Here is a 15,753-nt window from a genome sequence, read left to right on the forward strand (position 1 = left end):
CGCCCAGCTGCTGGCTTCCCACGCCAGGGCCCCTTGGAGGGAGGGGGGAGCCAGGACTGGCTGGAGGCAGCCCTGAGGAAGGGGGGGGGTGTGAGGGAGGGGGTGTCCCCTGGATTTCCACCCAGCACAGAAAGGGAAAAGAAAAGGGGAGGATCCCTGCTCTGCTGTTTGCAAAACCCTCCACCTGCTGGCTTTGGAAAAGCAGCAAGGGGTTTCCTCTCCTGCTCCCCCGCCTGGTTTCAAATCCCCAGCCCCGCCCTGGTGCCAGGGGCAAGAGCGTTTCAATGACAGCCCCCCCCCCCTCCAAATGCCAGGATGGAGTTTCAATGACCTACCTCCAAGTGCCAGGATAAAGGGAGTTTCAATGACTCCCCCTTTCAAATGCCAGGATCAAGAGAGTTTCAATTACCCCCTTCAAATGCCAGGATAAAGAGAATCTCAATGACCTCCCCTCTCCAAATGCCAAGATAGAGAGAGTTTCAATGACCTCCCCTCTCCAAATGCCAAGATAAAGAGAGTTTCAATGACCCCCTCCAAATGCCAGGATAAAGAGAGTTTCAATGATCCCCTCCAAATGCCAGGATAAAGAGAGTTTCAATGACCTCCCCTCTCCAAATGCCAAGATAAAGAGAGTTTCAATGACCCCCTCCAAATGCCAGGATAAAGAGAGTTTCAATGATCCCCTCCAAATGCCAGAATAAAGAGAGTTTCAATGACTCCCTCCAAATGCCAAGATAAAGAGAGTTTCAATGACACCCTCCAAATGCCAGGATAAAGAGAGTTTCAATGACACCCTCCAAATGGCAGGATAAAAAGTTTCAATAACCCCCAAAATGCCTGGCTAAAGAGTTTCAATGACCTCCCCCCCCCTCCAAATGCCGGGCTAAAGGGAGTTTCAATGACCCCCTCCAAATGGCAGGATAAAGAGAGTTGTACTTCCTCCTTATCCCCATGCTAGGATCAAGTTATTTTGGTTCCCTCCAACCAAACTCCTGCCCCATAGTAGGATAAAGTGAGTTTCAGTTCCTCCATCCCACCCCATGATAGACTCGGGCATGCTTCAGTTCCCCAGCCCCACCCTGGGATCAAGTGAGTTTCAAATTATCCCCAGCCCCCCAAGGCTAGGATAAAGGGAATTTCAATTCTTCCTTCCTGATGTGGAAAAGGAGTTTCAACCCCCTATCGTGCCCCCCCAACACACACACACACACACACACACACACACACACACACACACACACACACACATGATCCACATGCTAAATACAATACAGCAGGCACCCACCATACGACAGCCTGAGTTAAGACCCCCTGCACTTACGGCCTTTTCCGTAAGTGCTGAAGGGATTGAAATCCCCCAACTTATGTCCTTGGCCCCGCATTTTTGATGGCGTATGACGTCTGTCATAAATGCGGACTCAAGTTACGATGCCCCCAACTCGCGATGCAATCTCCGGAACCGATCATGTCACAAGTCCGGGGTAGCCTGTAAGTTTCGAATCTATACACTATTGTATGGATAAAGTGAGTTTCGAATCCCTCCTGCTTGTTGTCTGAATGACAATAGTTTCTGAGGGGAATAATGAGTTTCAGCTCTTCCCTCCTGCTAGGAACAAAATGAGTTATACATCTCCTCTTCCGATGAAAAAAAATGAGTTTCAAGTCCTTCCTCTGGTGGGCAAAATGAGAGTTTCAAATATCCCCTTTAGATGGGACAAGTAAAAACCTCTTCACTGTCTGGGGGAAAAAAGAGTTTCAAATCCACCTTCTGCCTGGGGAAAATGTGAGTTTCAAGTTGCCCCTACACACACTATTCTTTCCCAGTCCAAATTCTTGCCACCACTGGGGAAAGAGCCACTCTTTTTCATAGCCTCAGTATGTCTCCAAACGCAACCCTGGCATTCTGGATGCCTGGCTTGCACCCCCTAGTTCTGGGAAGTTTGTCCGGAAACTCACATGTTCCCCTCAGCCAGAGCACATGAAGCTGTTTTCCCTGACACGAAAAAGCAGTTAGAAATCATTGTTTTCCACAAAAGGTGTGGTTTACAATTCACCATTTCCTTAACAAGATGCGGGAGGGGGGATTTGAAACTCACATGTTCCTCAGGAAGAAATGGGGGACTTGAAACTGACATTTCCCATCACAACTCAGTTTCTACAGCCAAGAGCCGGGGTACGAAACTCACCTTTTCCCAGTAGCGGACGTGGCTTTGAAACTCATTTATTCCCCGCACGAGGCGGCAGCCGGAGTCCAGTTTTATGAGCGCTGAGCTCAAGGGACGTGGTGTGAATCACCCCGCAGTCAATCTGCGGATATCCTGGCTCCTGCCAGCTCTTTGACCTTACGTGGCTTTGGGGACAGGAAAACGGCAAGAGTGAAAGTTGGAATGAGAAAGCACCGAGGTGTGAATCCGATTTTCCCGACAACCACGGGGGCATCAGTCCTGTTAATGGGGGCAGGGACTAGGGCAAGGGCCTGTCTCCTTTCCGGGGCTTAGCTCTGATCCGGCCCCAGCTGGGGAAGGTGGCACATTTAACGGTTTCTGCCCCGTCCCCAGCCGGGCCGATGGGAGCAGCTGGGGCCTGTGGCAGGCTGGGAAGCACTTTTCGGAGCAGGCTGCGGAGTGAAGGCAGGGCCCTGGGGCTGCGGGGTGACTCAGAGCAGGGCGAGGCAGGTGTGGAGAAGGCCGATGTTTCTGCCAAAATGTCTCCCCCCCCCACGCCCCCCGCCGCTTCCCGTCCCAGGAGGGGGGAATCTATTTTCCGGAGGCCTGGGAAAAGCCGGGTGGGTGGCGGCGCCGAGAGGACTGGAGGGAAGGGGCGAGAGCCGGGAGCGGAGGCAGGTGCGAGGGAGTGAAGAGAGGAGGGAGACGGGGTGCGCGAGGCCTGGCAGAGGAGACCCGCAGCGGGAGGGAGCCGTTGAGACCTGTTGTACCGGGCCTGCCCGGAGACGCTACCCGAGTAGCCGCCTGGGCACGTCGGCGCCGGGCCCCCGGCCTGTGGGGGGAGACGCCCGTTCTCCTCCCACGCTGCCTCTGGGAGCCGCGTGCCAAGGGGCCGTGAGAGGTATGGGGGGGGACCCACACAGGGGAACACCAGGAATAAAACCCAGGAGTCCTGGTGTGCAGCGCCCAGCCCCCGCCCCCATCCCACTCTAACCACTAGGCCCCACTGCCCCCAGACTCAAAGACAGAACCCAGGAGTCCTGGTGTGCAGCGCCCAGCCCCCACCCCCATCCCACTCTAACCACTAGGCCCCACTGCCCCCAGACTCAAAGATAGAACCCAGGAGTCCTGCACCCAGCCCCTGCTCTAACCACTAGGCCCCACTGCCCCCAGACTCAAAGATAGAACCCAGGAGTCCTGCACCCAGCCCCTGCTCTAACCACTAGGCCCCACTGCCCCCAGACTCAAAGACAGAACCCAGGAGTCCTGGTGTGCAGTGCCCAGCCCCCGCCCCCATCCCGCTCTAACCACTAGGCCCCACTGCTCCCAGACTCAAAGACAGAACCCAGGAGTCCTGGTGTGCAGCGCCCAGCCCCCACCCCCATCCCACTCTAACCACTAGGCCCCACTGCCCCCAGACTCAAAGATAGAACCCAGGAGTCCTGCACCCAGCCCCTGCTCTAACCACTAGGCCCCACTGCCCCCAGACTCAAAGACAGAACCCAGGAGTCCTGGTGTGCAGCGCCCAGCCCCCGCCCCCATCCCGCTCTAACCACTAGTCCCCACTGCCCCCCCCCCCCGGACTCAAAGATAGAACCCAGGAGTCCTGCACCCAGCTCCCCCCCCCCCCCGCTCTAACCGCTGGACACCGCTCCCCTCCCAGAGCCAGCGATAGAACCCAGGAGTCCGGGCTCCGTCCGCTCTCCACGGCCCATCCCAGCCACGCCCCAGTGCCCGCGAGGGGCCCGAGTTGGTTGGTTCTCCGCTCACAGCCCCGGCCTTAGTAACTGGAGGGTGCCGGGTTCACAGCCTGTGCTCATGGCTCTGCCACCTCCGCCCCCCCCAGCTACAGGGAATGTTGGACCCCCCCCCAACCCCACTCTCAGACCGGCAGCCCCTACGCCAGGCGCTGTACGCCCAGGACCGCAGCTTCGCCCGCCCCGGAGCGCGGAGGGTTAATACGGAGGCTCCTGCAGGGCTGGGGGGGGGGGGGGGGGATGAGGTGGTGCGGGGGGGGGAGCTGGGGGGGTTGCATGCGAGGGGGGGATTAGCCGCGGAGCCGTAATGCCATGATTTGCCAAGCCCCTTGTGTCCCAGACACGGCGCCTTTGTGCTGCCATTTCAATGGGCTGAATAGACCCGGGAGCATGAATAGTCCTGCGAGCTGAGGCCGGCTGCACCCGCAGTGTGGTGGGGGGCAGGGATGTGGGGTGGGAGTGAGGGGCACCGGCAGGGCTGGGGGAGCAGGGCTGGAGGAGCAGAGCTGGGCCGACAGGGACTGTGGGGTGGGAGTGAGGGGCACTGGCAGGGCGGTGCTAACAGGACTGTGGGGCGGGAGTGAGGGGCACCGGCAGGGCTGGGGGAGCAGGGCTGGGGGAGCAGAGCTGGGCCGACAGGGACTGTGGGGTGGGAGTGAGGGGCACTGGCAGGGCTGGGGGAGCAGGGCTGGGGGAGCAGAGCTGGGCCGACAGGGACTGTGGGGTGGGAGTGAGGGGCACTGGCAGGGCTGGGGGAGCAGGGCTGGGGGAGCAGAGCTGGGCCGACAGGGACTGTGGGGTGGGAGTGAGGGGCACTGGCAGGGCGGTGCTAACAGGACTGTGGGGCGGGAGTGAGGGGCACTGGCAGGGTTAGGGGGCAGGGCAGGGCTGGGCCAGCAGGGGCTGTGGGGCAGGAGTGTGGGGCACTGGCAGAGACCCAGACATTCCCCCTTATCTCTAGGCAGCTCTCTGGCTGCCTCCCCCAGCTCCCAGAGCTGAGCCAAGCAGGGGATGAGCGCTGGGGCTAGGTTGGGGGGTGTCGTCCCCCAGAAATGAGTCATATGCCCCCTCCCCCCCCATGCCCCGAGCCAGCCTGTTCCTGCCCATGAGCTGGCTGGGAAGCGGTGCCCCTAGAGGGGAAGGCCATGTCCCGCCGCAGCAATGGGTCCGTGGCTGAGCTGTTTGCTTAGGGCCTGTCCCAACTCCACCCTGGGTACCTTTGCCCACAAAGCCAGGGAAGGTGCCAGGCATGTGGGGGACCAGCCCTATCCGGCAGGATCTCCTGGCTGCAGGGCTGCTGAACAGGGGCAGGAGGACCAAAATGTCTGTTTCCAGGCCCCCCTCTCCCAGCTAGTGATAGCAGTGAGTCCGGTGGGGGGGGGTCGCTTTTAGCACACACCCCTGCCCCACTGGAGAGCTGGGGCAGAACAGAGCCTTGGCCTGGGACGGAGCCAGGGTGGAGGATTAGATATGCGTATTTTCCCTGTGGGGGGATTTGAAACAGTCTTTTGTCCCCCAGAAGAGGGGTGGGACTCTCTGAAACTCATTTTTTTTCTTCTTCCAGAAAGAGGGGAATTTGAAACTGCCTTTTAACCCCAGGTAGAAGGGACGGGGTGGATTGGAAACTCACTTTATCCTAGCATGGGGGCAGGACTTGAAACTCGCTGCTCTCTCACTCAAGCAGGGGGTTTCTGAAACCGACTTTAATCCAGCAAAAAGGTTAGACGCTCATTTTTCCCTGCCCTCAAGCGCGGGGGAGCAGAGAGCTGAACCCCTTCAAGATTTTAATTCTTAAATACAAGAATTATTTGTGGGGGAGATTTTTGACCCAGATGTGAGGGAAGGGAGCATCACGCCCCATGTGCCTCTAGCCTGGGGGGAGGGGGGATCTTTCAGGCCATTCCAAGCTCCTTTTTCCCAGCCAGAAGGGGAGACCTTGACCCACAGAAGGAGAGAGATACGGCTGCAGCCAGACACGGCGCGGATTCTCTCGCTCCCCCTCGCAGACGCACACGGATCCGCAGCGTCCCCAGACAGCTCATTAGCTCTCATGCCACGGCGGGGCCCGTCTCCGGGGGCGCACGTGACCTGATGTGGGGCAGATTACGCAGCACCCCCACAGCGCCTGCCCCATAGGCCCTGCCCCCCTCAGACCCAAAGGTGCTCCTCGCTCCCATCCCCGCAGTCCCTGCCCCCCAGCTCTGACGGTGTCCCTCACGCCCACCTTGCACCCCCAGCCCTGCCTGTGCCCCTTGCTCCCGCCCCACAGCTCCCTGCCCCCCAGCCCTGGCCAGTTCTCTCCCAGCCCTGCTGGGCCCCCTCTGTCCCCTCCTATGCCCAGCAGCACTGCCAGGCCTGGGCACGGGACTGGCCCAGACAGAGCAGGGCGTGGAGAGGAGGCGGGAGCCGGGGGCCCAGCCTGACTAGTGGGTTTTTATCTGTACAGATTCCTGGCTGCTGGAGACGGTTAAATATAGACACAGGCTGGGGGTGGGCGGGGAGGAGACACACACACACGCACACGCACAGACACACACACACAGAGCTGACATCACCACTTCCCCAACCCCGCTCAGTCGCTTTCTCCTCTCTTACTGGTTTGTCCGGTTTTTCTGTTCTAGTTGGGACAGACACACACACACCCACACCCACACCCCAAGGACCACAGCAAGGCAGAAGGAAAGCACACTCGCACAGTGACAAAGATGCACAATGGGACAGCCAGTGCAACACACAGACCCACACCCACACCCCAAGGACCACAGCAAGGCAGAAGGAAAGCACACTCGCACAGTGACAAAGATGCACAATGGGACAGCCAGTGCAACACACAGACCCACACCCACACACCCACACACACACCCCAAGGACCACAGCAAGGCAGAAGGAAAGCACACTCGCACAGTGACAAAGATGCACAATGGGACAGCCAGTGCAACCCACAGACCCACACCCACACACACACCCCAAGGACCACAGCAAGGCAGAAGGAAAGCACACTCGCACAGTGACAAAGATGCACAATGGGACACCCAGTGCAACACACAGACCCACACCCACACCCCAAGGACCACAGCAAGGCAGAAGGAAAGCACACTCGCACAGTGACAAAGATGCACAATGGGACACCCAGTGCAACACACAGACCCACACCCACACCCCAAGGACCACAGCAAGGCAGAAGGAAAGCACACTCGCACAGTGACAAAGATGCACAATGGGACAGCCAGTGCAACACACAGACCCACACCCACACACCCACACACACACCCCAAGGACCACAGCAAGGCAGAAGGAAAGCACACTCGCACAGTGACAAAGATGCACAATGGGACAGCCAGTGCAACCCACAGACCCACACCCACACACACACCCCAAGGACCACAGCAAGGCAGAAGGAAAGCACACTCGCACAGTGACAAAGATGCACAATGGGACACCCAGTGCAACACACAGACCCACACCCACACCCCAAGGACCACAGCAAGGCAGAAGGAAAGCACACTCGCACAGTGACAAAGATGCACAATGGGACAGCCAGTGCAACACACAGACCCACACCCCCCCACACACACCCCAAGGACCACAGCAAGGCAGAAGGAAAGCACACTCGCACAGTGACAAAGATGCACAATGGGACAGCCAGTGCAACACACAGACCCACACCCACACACCCACACACACACCCCAAGGACCACAGCAAGGCAGAAGGAAAGCACACTCGCACAGTGACAAAGATGCACAATGGGACAGCCAGTGCAACACCCAGACCCACAAGACAACAGCCCTCCCCCTCCCCAACCCCCACACACAGCAGGTGCCGGATTCCTACCTGATCCAGTCCAGGTTTCCCTTCCCACAGAGCTTCAGAGCCAGACCTGGCAGGGTCTGGCAGGTGGGGGAGTAAAGGAAACCCTGGAACTGGATTCCTCCCTGCCTGGAATGGACTCTGCTCCCCCAGCCTGCTCTCGGGGGGGGGGGGATGCAGAGGGGGGCTGCGTGCAGAGGCTCCCCTGCCCCCCGCGCCTTGGGGGTCTGCAGACGCCATTAGCAAGGCCTCATTCATCCATTATTCACCAGTGGGCTGTGAAATGAGCCCCCCATGGGAAGGGGGGTGGTGAATTATTCAGAGGGCCCCGGAAGGCAGCTGCAGCTGATCAATGAACCGGCTGGGGCTGGGACACAGATGCAGCCCAGGTCCGTTCCCTTCCAGTGGGGAAACTGAGGCAACACAACCCACTCGCTCGCCTTCTGGCTTTCTACCCCCCACCCCCCACCCCACGGCCTGCCCCGAGCTAAGCCAGGCACTCAGGAGTCTTGGTGCCTCCAGCCGATGGTGCTCGCTCCCAGGGGTCCGGGGTGGGGTGGGGGGAGGGCCTGCTGAGCTGGGGGGGGTGGCCACAGATGCAGGCGGCTCAGAGCTCCGGGCCCTGCGCAGCCCTGGGCCCCACGTGTGAAATGTCTCACCCCCACGGTGATATTTACACGGGCGCCTTAGCACCCACGTGCAAAGGGGCCCAGATCCATGGGGGGGGGGCTCTGATCCACCCCCCTCCCACTGAACTGCATGCTGGGTAATCAATATAAGGCCAACATGTTACCCCAGCTCTGGGAGGGGAGTGAGGCCTAGTGGTTGGGGGGGGGGGGTCTGGTTCTCTCTTCAGCTCTGCCCCTGGAAACTCCCCCTAGTGCCAGGGGGCAGCCCGAGGCAGGAGGGGGGTAACTTACGGAGAGCTCTGGGCAGCCCCTCCCCCACCAGCCCTAATGAGAAGCTAAGTGAGTGGGGAGGGGAGGGATCAATGGAGCTGCCAATACCCCCCCCCCCACACACACGGCCGCCCTCCTTGCAGTCCCCCCCCCCCCCAGCCGGCACCCGCCAGGCTGCAAAGACAGGCACCTTCCTCTCACTGCAGAGCGACAGGTGAGGGGTTAACCCAGCCCCCCTCCCCGGACTACGGGGCAGCTGGCGCCCGCCTGCCCCCTGGGGCCAGGTGGGGGGAGACGCCAGAGACACCCCAACCCCCTCCCCGGGCTGGGGGCAGAACCCAGGCGCCCTGGCTCAGCCCGCCTGAGCGCTGACCGAATGGCCCCTTTGCAGCACTGACCTTTGCAGCCTTGAATGCAAACAAGAGTCAAGGCTAAAAATACCCCCCCCCGGACCCCCCCCTCCGCCGGCCTGGGGGGGAGCCAGAGACACACTGGGCAGCTACGCGAGCCCCTCGGCCTGGCTCTCAGACCCTGCCCCCCAGCCCTGCCGGTGCCCCTCGCTCTGCCCCACTGTCCCTGCCCCCCAGCCCTGCCAGTGCCCCTCGCTCTGCCCCACTGTCCCTGCCCCCCAGCCCTGCCGGTGCCCCTCGCTCTGCCCCACTGTCCCTGCCTCCCAGCCCTGCCGGTGCCCCTCGCTCTGCCCCACTGTCCCTGCCCCCCAGCCCTGCTGGTGCCCCTCGCTCTGCCCCACTGTCCCTGCCCCCCAGCCCTGCCGGTGCCCCTCGCTCTGCCCCGCTGTCCCTACCCCCCAGCCCTGCCGGTGCCCCTCGCTCTGCCCCGCTGTCCCTGCCCCCCAGCTCTGCCGGTGCCCCTCGCTCTGCCCCACTGTCCCTGCCCCCCAGCCCTGCCGGTGCCACTCGCCCTGCCCCGCAACCCAGTCCTGCCCCACAGCCCTGCCGGTGCCCCTCACTCTCACCCTGCAGCCCCTGCCCCTCCAGCCTTTCCCCCCAGCCCTGCTGGTGCCCCTCACTCTGCCCCACTGTCCCTTCCCCCCAGCCCTGCCGGTGCCCCTCACACCCACCCCACAGCCCCTGCCTCCCCCCCGGCCTGCTGGTGCCCCTCGCGCCGGCCCCACAGCCCGGCCCGGGGCCCAGAGAGATTATCTGTTATCGACTCCCCTGCCCAAGGGACAGTGACTGACTCGGCTTCCCTTCCTGCGGCTGCTGAGCCCTGGGATGAGGACGCGTCTAATTCCCCTCAGACCTGGGTGTCCCCGCCCCCCCCTCCATCTCCATGGGCCAAACACCTTGCACTGCCCCCCCCTCCCACCAGGCTCTCGCACTCCCCTCCCCCCCCCCTCCCCCGAGCAATGGGTCGGAGCCCAGCCACAGGCCCAGGGAGCCAAGCCCATCACGTGGCCAAGGCCACCCAGAGATTTGTATCCAGGGGAAGGCCCTTGCCCCATGGCCTCCCCCCCCCCGGATCCAACCAGGCCCTGCCCTGGGGCTGGGTGGGAGCTGGGGCCCCCTAGAGAGGACAGGGCCCTGCCCCATACTCCGCCCCCCAAGCCAGCCAGGCCCCCTCCCTCCTTCCAGGGCGTAGCTGTTGCTCCAACTGTCCCGGGGTCCCTCTGCAGGAACAGCTGTAGAGGGTGAGGGGCGGGAGGGGGGCAGGGAACAGCTGTGGGTGGGAGGAAGCAGCTGGGCCGGGTGTGTGTGTGGGGGGGGGAGCCCTTTCCCCTCATCTCAGCAAACCCAGCCTCAGCGTGGGAAAAGGACCTAGGAGTCCGGCCCCCCCCCTTTGTGCAGGCCCCCCAGCGCAGTCCTGGGTCAGCCCCCTGCCCCCCAACTCTGCAGTGCTCTTAAGTGCCCCTGTGAGTCAGGGGGGTCGGGGTCCCTGGGGGCAGATCAGCTGATGCCAAAGCTGTGGGATCATCCGTCAGCCGGGCCCTGGGCTGCCCGTCAGAGCTGGGGGGAGAACCCAGGAGTCCTGGCTGCTAGTCAGGCCCTGCGTTAACCACTAGACCCCACTCCCCTCCCAGGGCTGGGCCACCAAGGGTCTGCAGGTTCCCAGCCCCGCCCCACCCCTCTGCGTCTCTAACCACTAGACTTCGCTCCCCTCCCAGAGCCGGGAGAGAACTAGACGTCTGGATCCGGCGCCTGGCTCCTCCAGGGTGGGCGACGGGCTGAGCCTGGGTGGGGGGGTCCCCGTTTTCCTGACGAGTCCCGGGCGCTGGGCGGCGGATGAGCTCCCTACGTCTCTGGGCTCCCGGCCAGGCCGCTGGGCTCCGCTCCGCTGCGTTCCAGGCCCCTTGTGGAACCGGCTCGGTGCCCACTCGGCCGGCAGGATCATTGGTGCCTCGGAGGAATTCCTGCCCCATGACTGGGCCCCGCTCCTTGATGGGATTAGGGGGCCAAGAATACAGGGAAGGGAGCGGGGGCTAGTGGTTAGAGCCGGGGACTCTCTCCCAGCTCTGGGGTGTCCCGGGGCACAGCCATGTCCCAGGGGCAGGAACAGGTGGCGGGAGATTTGTTCCCACCGCGGCCCCGTGCCCAGGGGCGGCTGGTCTCCTGGCCCGGTCAGGGATGTTTCTCGGCTGGGGTCATGGGAGCGGACAGGCCGGGAAATCGGACTTGGCCCCAGCTGCTTGGTCTGGACGGGCCAGGCAGGAGGGGGGAGTCCCTGGGTCGGATCCAGGTTGGGGGGGGGGCGGGAATGAGCAGGATCGGGCTCGTTTCCAGCTGGCCAGGAATGGAATTTCTACCTCCCCCTCCCCACCACATCCCGCTGCCCCCCCAAAAGTGTGTGTGTGTGTGGGGGGGAGCTGCTATTAGGCAAAATCACCAGCCAGCCCAAAGGTTCTAGCTCGAGGGTGACCCCTGGTGTCCAGAGCAGGCACCACGTCCCCAAGGCTTATCCTCCAGTGCAAAGTAGCATGTGTTGGGGAGTCAGCCCCCCAGCTCCACCCAGGCCAGGATCAGCCCCCTAGCTCCACCCGGCCTGTACCCGCTTCCAACGGTGGCCAGCCCCGGTCGCTTTATGCCGTGTTTTAGAGCACCCATGATACAGCCGGCCAGTTCTGCACTAGCCGGGTAGCTACCTGCCCCCCCCCCCCCATCCACCTCTGCCCACCCCCACTATCCCAGTCTCTGACTAGGTCTTCATCTCTTCCCATCACTTTCACGCCCCTCCAACATGCGCCACATCTACAGGCCCCCAGTCTTCTCTCTCTCCATTGCTGAGTCCACCGCTTCATGTGGCGAGGAGTTCCGCAGGTTGCACACCTGGGCTCGGACAAAGCCCAGCCCATGGGGGCCACAAGGCCCCAGGGCAGGAGCACCTTATCTGATAAGATGCTCCTGCCTTATCTTGCTCGGAGCACCCAGGAGCACCTTATCTTGATGGCACATCTTATTACCACCTCTGCCCATTCAGCCAGGTCCCGCCCCTGCATTACTACTTCCCCTTCCCCCCACCCCTCTGCCCCTCTCTCCAGCCCCCCACATCCCTCCTTCCCTCTGTCCCTCCACCTCCATACCCAACCTCTGCCCAAGCAGCCCTCTGCCCCCTATCTAGCTTCCCCACATCCCTCCTTCCCTCTGTCCCTCCACCTCCATACCCAACCTCTGCCCAAGCAGCCCTCTGCCCCCTATCTAGCCTCCCCACATCCCTCCTTCCCTCTTGTCCCTCTGCCCAGCCAGCCCTCTGCCCCCTATCTAGCCTCCCACATCCCTCCTTCCCTCTTGTCCCTCTGCCCAGCCAGCCCTCTGCCCCCTATCTAGCCCCCCACATCCCTCCTTCCCTCTGTCCCTCCACCTCGATACCCAACCTCTGCCCAGCCAGCCCTCTGCTCCCTATCTAGCCCCCCACATTCCTCCTTCCCTCTGTCCCTCCACCTCCATACCCAACCTCTGCCCAAGCAGCCTTCTGCCCCCTATCTAGCCTCCCCACATCCCTCCTTCCCTCTTGTCCCTCTGCCCAGCCAGCCCTCTGCCCCCTATCTAGCCTCCCACATCCCTCCTTCCCTCTTGTCCCTCTGCCCAGCCAGCCCTCTGCCCCCTATCTAGCCCCCCACATCCCTCCTTCCCTCTTGTCCCTCTGCCCAGCCAGCCCTATGCCCCTTATCTAGCCTCCCCACATCCCTCCTTCCCTCTGTCCCTCCACCTCCATACCCAACCTCTGCCTGAGCAGCCCTCTGCCCCCTATCTAGCCCCCCACATCCCTCCTTCCCTCTTGTCCCTCTGCCCAGCCAGCCCTCTGCCCCCTATCAAGCCCCCCACATCCCTCCTTCCCTCTTGTCCCTCTGCCCAGCCAGCCCTCTGCCCCCTCTCTAGCCCCCCACATCCCTCCTCTCTTGTCCCTCTGCCCAGCCAGCCCTCTGAGCCCCAATCTCCAGCCCCCCAGCCATCTCCCCTCCAGCAGCCCCGCAGCGCCCCGCGTGCCGCCTCCCCGCGCCCCATTCACCGCCCCACGCCCCCAGCCGGCTCCCGCCGCAGCTCGACCTGCCCGCCAATCACAGCCTTTCCTCTCCTGTGGGCCAATCAGGAGGCCGGGGCGGCCAGCCAATGGGAGGAGAGGGCCGTGCTGGCTCTCTCTCCAGCCCGCTCTTTCCCAGCATGCAGTGCGGCGCGGGCGGTCTATGGCGCTGGAGTCGGGGCGCGGCCGGGGGGGCTGGCGGGATCCGCTGCCATCCTGGCCCCGGGCGGGGGGACCCGGCTCGGCAGGGGGCGGGCCGGGCAGCGGGGCGCCGGGGCACCGGTACGTGAGCGGCCGCGCTGGGCGCGGGCAGCCGGGGCGCGGCAAAGACCCCCCCCAATTCCCTGCTCTGCAGCGCCCCATTGCTGGATCGGGAAAGCAGCGGGGTGTGTGTGTGTGTGTGTGTGTGTGTGTGTGTTACAGGCTTGTATGTAGGGTGTGTGTGTGTGTGTTACAGGCTTGTATGTAGGGTGTGTGTGTGTGTGTGTTACAGGCTTGTATGTAGGGTGTGTGTGTGTGTGTTACAGGCTTGTGTGTGCGTGCGTGCATGTTTTACAGGCTTGTATGTAGGGGGTGTGTGTGTGTGTGTTACAGGCTTGTATGTAGGGGGTGTGTGTGTGTGTGTGTGTGTGTGTGTGTGTTACAGGCTTGTATTTAGGGTGTGTGTTACAGGCTTGTATGTAGGGGTGTGTGTGTGTGGGTAAGGGCTTACCCCCAGCGTAAGGTCTTGCTAGCACCAAGCTGGCTGCGTTGTGGGTAAGGATGGGGGTTTGGGACTGTCGGCATTTGTGTGTTTTCACGTTATCACGGCAGAGAAATCCCTCATATGAAAGGGTTGTGTTGCACACGCAGGCCTGTGTCCGGCTGTGGTTGTGACAGGGTTTTGTTTGCCAGGGTGGAGAAGTGCCCTTGTGTTGAGGGAGGGGTTTGTGCATGTTCAAGTCAGTTGTGTCTGGATTGTGTGTCTGTGTGTGTCATCTATATTATAGATGGTGTGTCTGACTCTGTGAATGTGGCATGCCGGGGATATGTGCATAGCTGTGCATTCAGGTTATGTACCTGGTGGACAGTCATTGTGTCTGAGTTTCAGGGGGTGGGCATGTTGGTCTGTCACTGGAAACAATTCAGAAACCACCAGTGGTCCTGCAGCACTTTAGAGACTCACAACACATGTCGATGGGACCACAACCTTTCCGGGGGGAAGTGGGTTGTGCCCACTAGAGCTCAGGATCCCATCTGCCTGTGTGTGTTGTGAGTCTCTGAGGTGCTGCAGGGCCATCTGTTGTGTCTGAGTGGTGGATGGGGATCCCTGGGTCACGGGGGTTTTAGTGGGCGGTGGGTTGTGTAGGGCTGTGAGTGTTGTGTGCGGGGGCAGTCGCACACAGGCTGTGTGTGTGTGTGGCCCTGTGCTCTGTTTGGGTGAGTGAGACGCACTGGGGTGGGGACAGGGGCGCCCCAATGGGGGGAGGGATTTTGGGACTGGCCCCTCATCTCACGGTCTCCGGTGGTCCCTCACCTGCATCTGGGGGCACTTCTGTGGGCCTCGGTGCCCTTTGCCCCACATCCCCTACCCCATAGCCCTGCTGGTACCCCTCTCCCGCCCCCCAGCCCTGCCAGTGCCCCTCACTCCACCCCACTGCTCCTGCCCACCCCTGCCGGTGCCCCTCACTCCCACCCCACGGCTCCTGCCCACCCCTGCCGGTGCCCCTCACTCCTGCCCCACACCCCAGCGCTGGGTTCTCCCCCGCTGCTCCTCTCCTGATGTAATTACTTGTTAATTACTCACCCCCTCCCCACATCCAGTTTCCAGCCTCTGATGTTTCCCTGCGTTCCCACAGGTTCCCCACTCCAGCGCTGCTCCTGCCCTGACCCGGCCATCGCCAGGCCACCGAGCCACAGGGCCAGGGCCACGGCTCGAGATCAGGCATGACGCCGTGATACGCCCAGGCAGTGGGGCCCAGTGGTTAGAGCCTCTGGGAGAGGATTAGGGTAAGGGAGTTGTTCTGGGACTGGGAACTGAGGGGGGCGGGGGCATTTTCTCACTGAGGCCAGGGCGCTTAAAGGTTAATTCTCAGCCTTCCTGGGGCATGCTGGGAGTAGTAGTCTTTAGGGGGAGATGCATCATTGTGGAGTGTCCCATTGGTCCCTGCTTGCTGGAGTGTGTGTGGTGGTGCGGAGGGAGGGGGGAGTGCATGCCACGCTGGGTCCCATTCTGGTTTCCGTTCCCTGGGGGGCACAGGGGAAGGGGGCAGGGCCCCACGCGATCGCCTCCAACCAAGGCGTGCCCGTACCCTGCACTGTGTGGGCACGTAGGAACCGGAGGCAAAGCAGTGAGAATAAGGAGGAACGGGACAGCCGCACCCCGTGCTGCGCCCGTGTCTTTACTTCCTACACTGGCCCCCGTCCCAGGACTGGCTAGTGCCGGGGGCTTGTCCCTATTTGTCCCCCTCTCCCTCACCAAACCCCTCCCCTCTCTTCTGCGGCAGCTTCTGCAAGGCCAGGGGCTCTCGTATGCCCGAGTGACGGCTCTCTGGGGAAACGGAGCCCTCGCTGCCCACCTGCCTGGTCCCAGCGGGGCGTATGGGCAGGGGCCGCGCACCCCGGTCCTGACATGCAGCCACTTCTGGGGTGGAACACGCTGGAGCCGG

At 62.2% G+C, this 15,753-nt stretch overlaps 1 non-coding gene across 1 annotated transcript; it reads left to right on the forward strand.

Moving 5' to 3' along the window:
• The first annotated feature begins 15,371 nt into the window (after nt 1-15,371).
• LOC142825926 (small nucleolar RNA SNORA38) lies at nt 15,372-15,501 on the forward strand. The gene has a single exon (XR_012900241.1). It is a non-coding gene; the product is annotated as a small nucleolar RNA SNORA38 (small nucleolar RNA).
• Nucleotides 15,502-15,753: the final 252 nt, after the last annotated feature.

Source organism: Pelodiscus sinensis, unplaced genomic scaffold (genome assembly GCF_049634645.1).
Source record: "Pelodiscus sinensis isolate JC-2024 unplaced genomic scaffold, ASM4963464v1 ctg68, whole genome shotgun sequence".
NCBI lineage: Eukaryota > Metazoa > Chordata > Testudines > Trionychidae > Pelodiscus > Pelodiscus sinensis.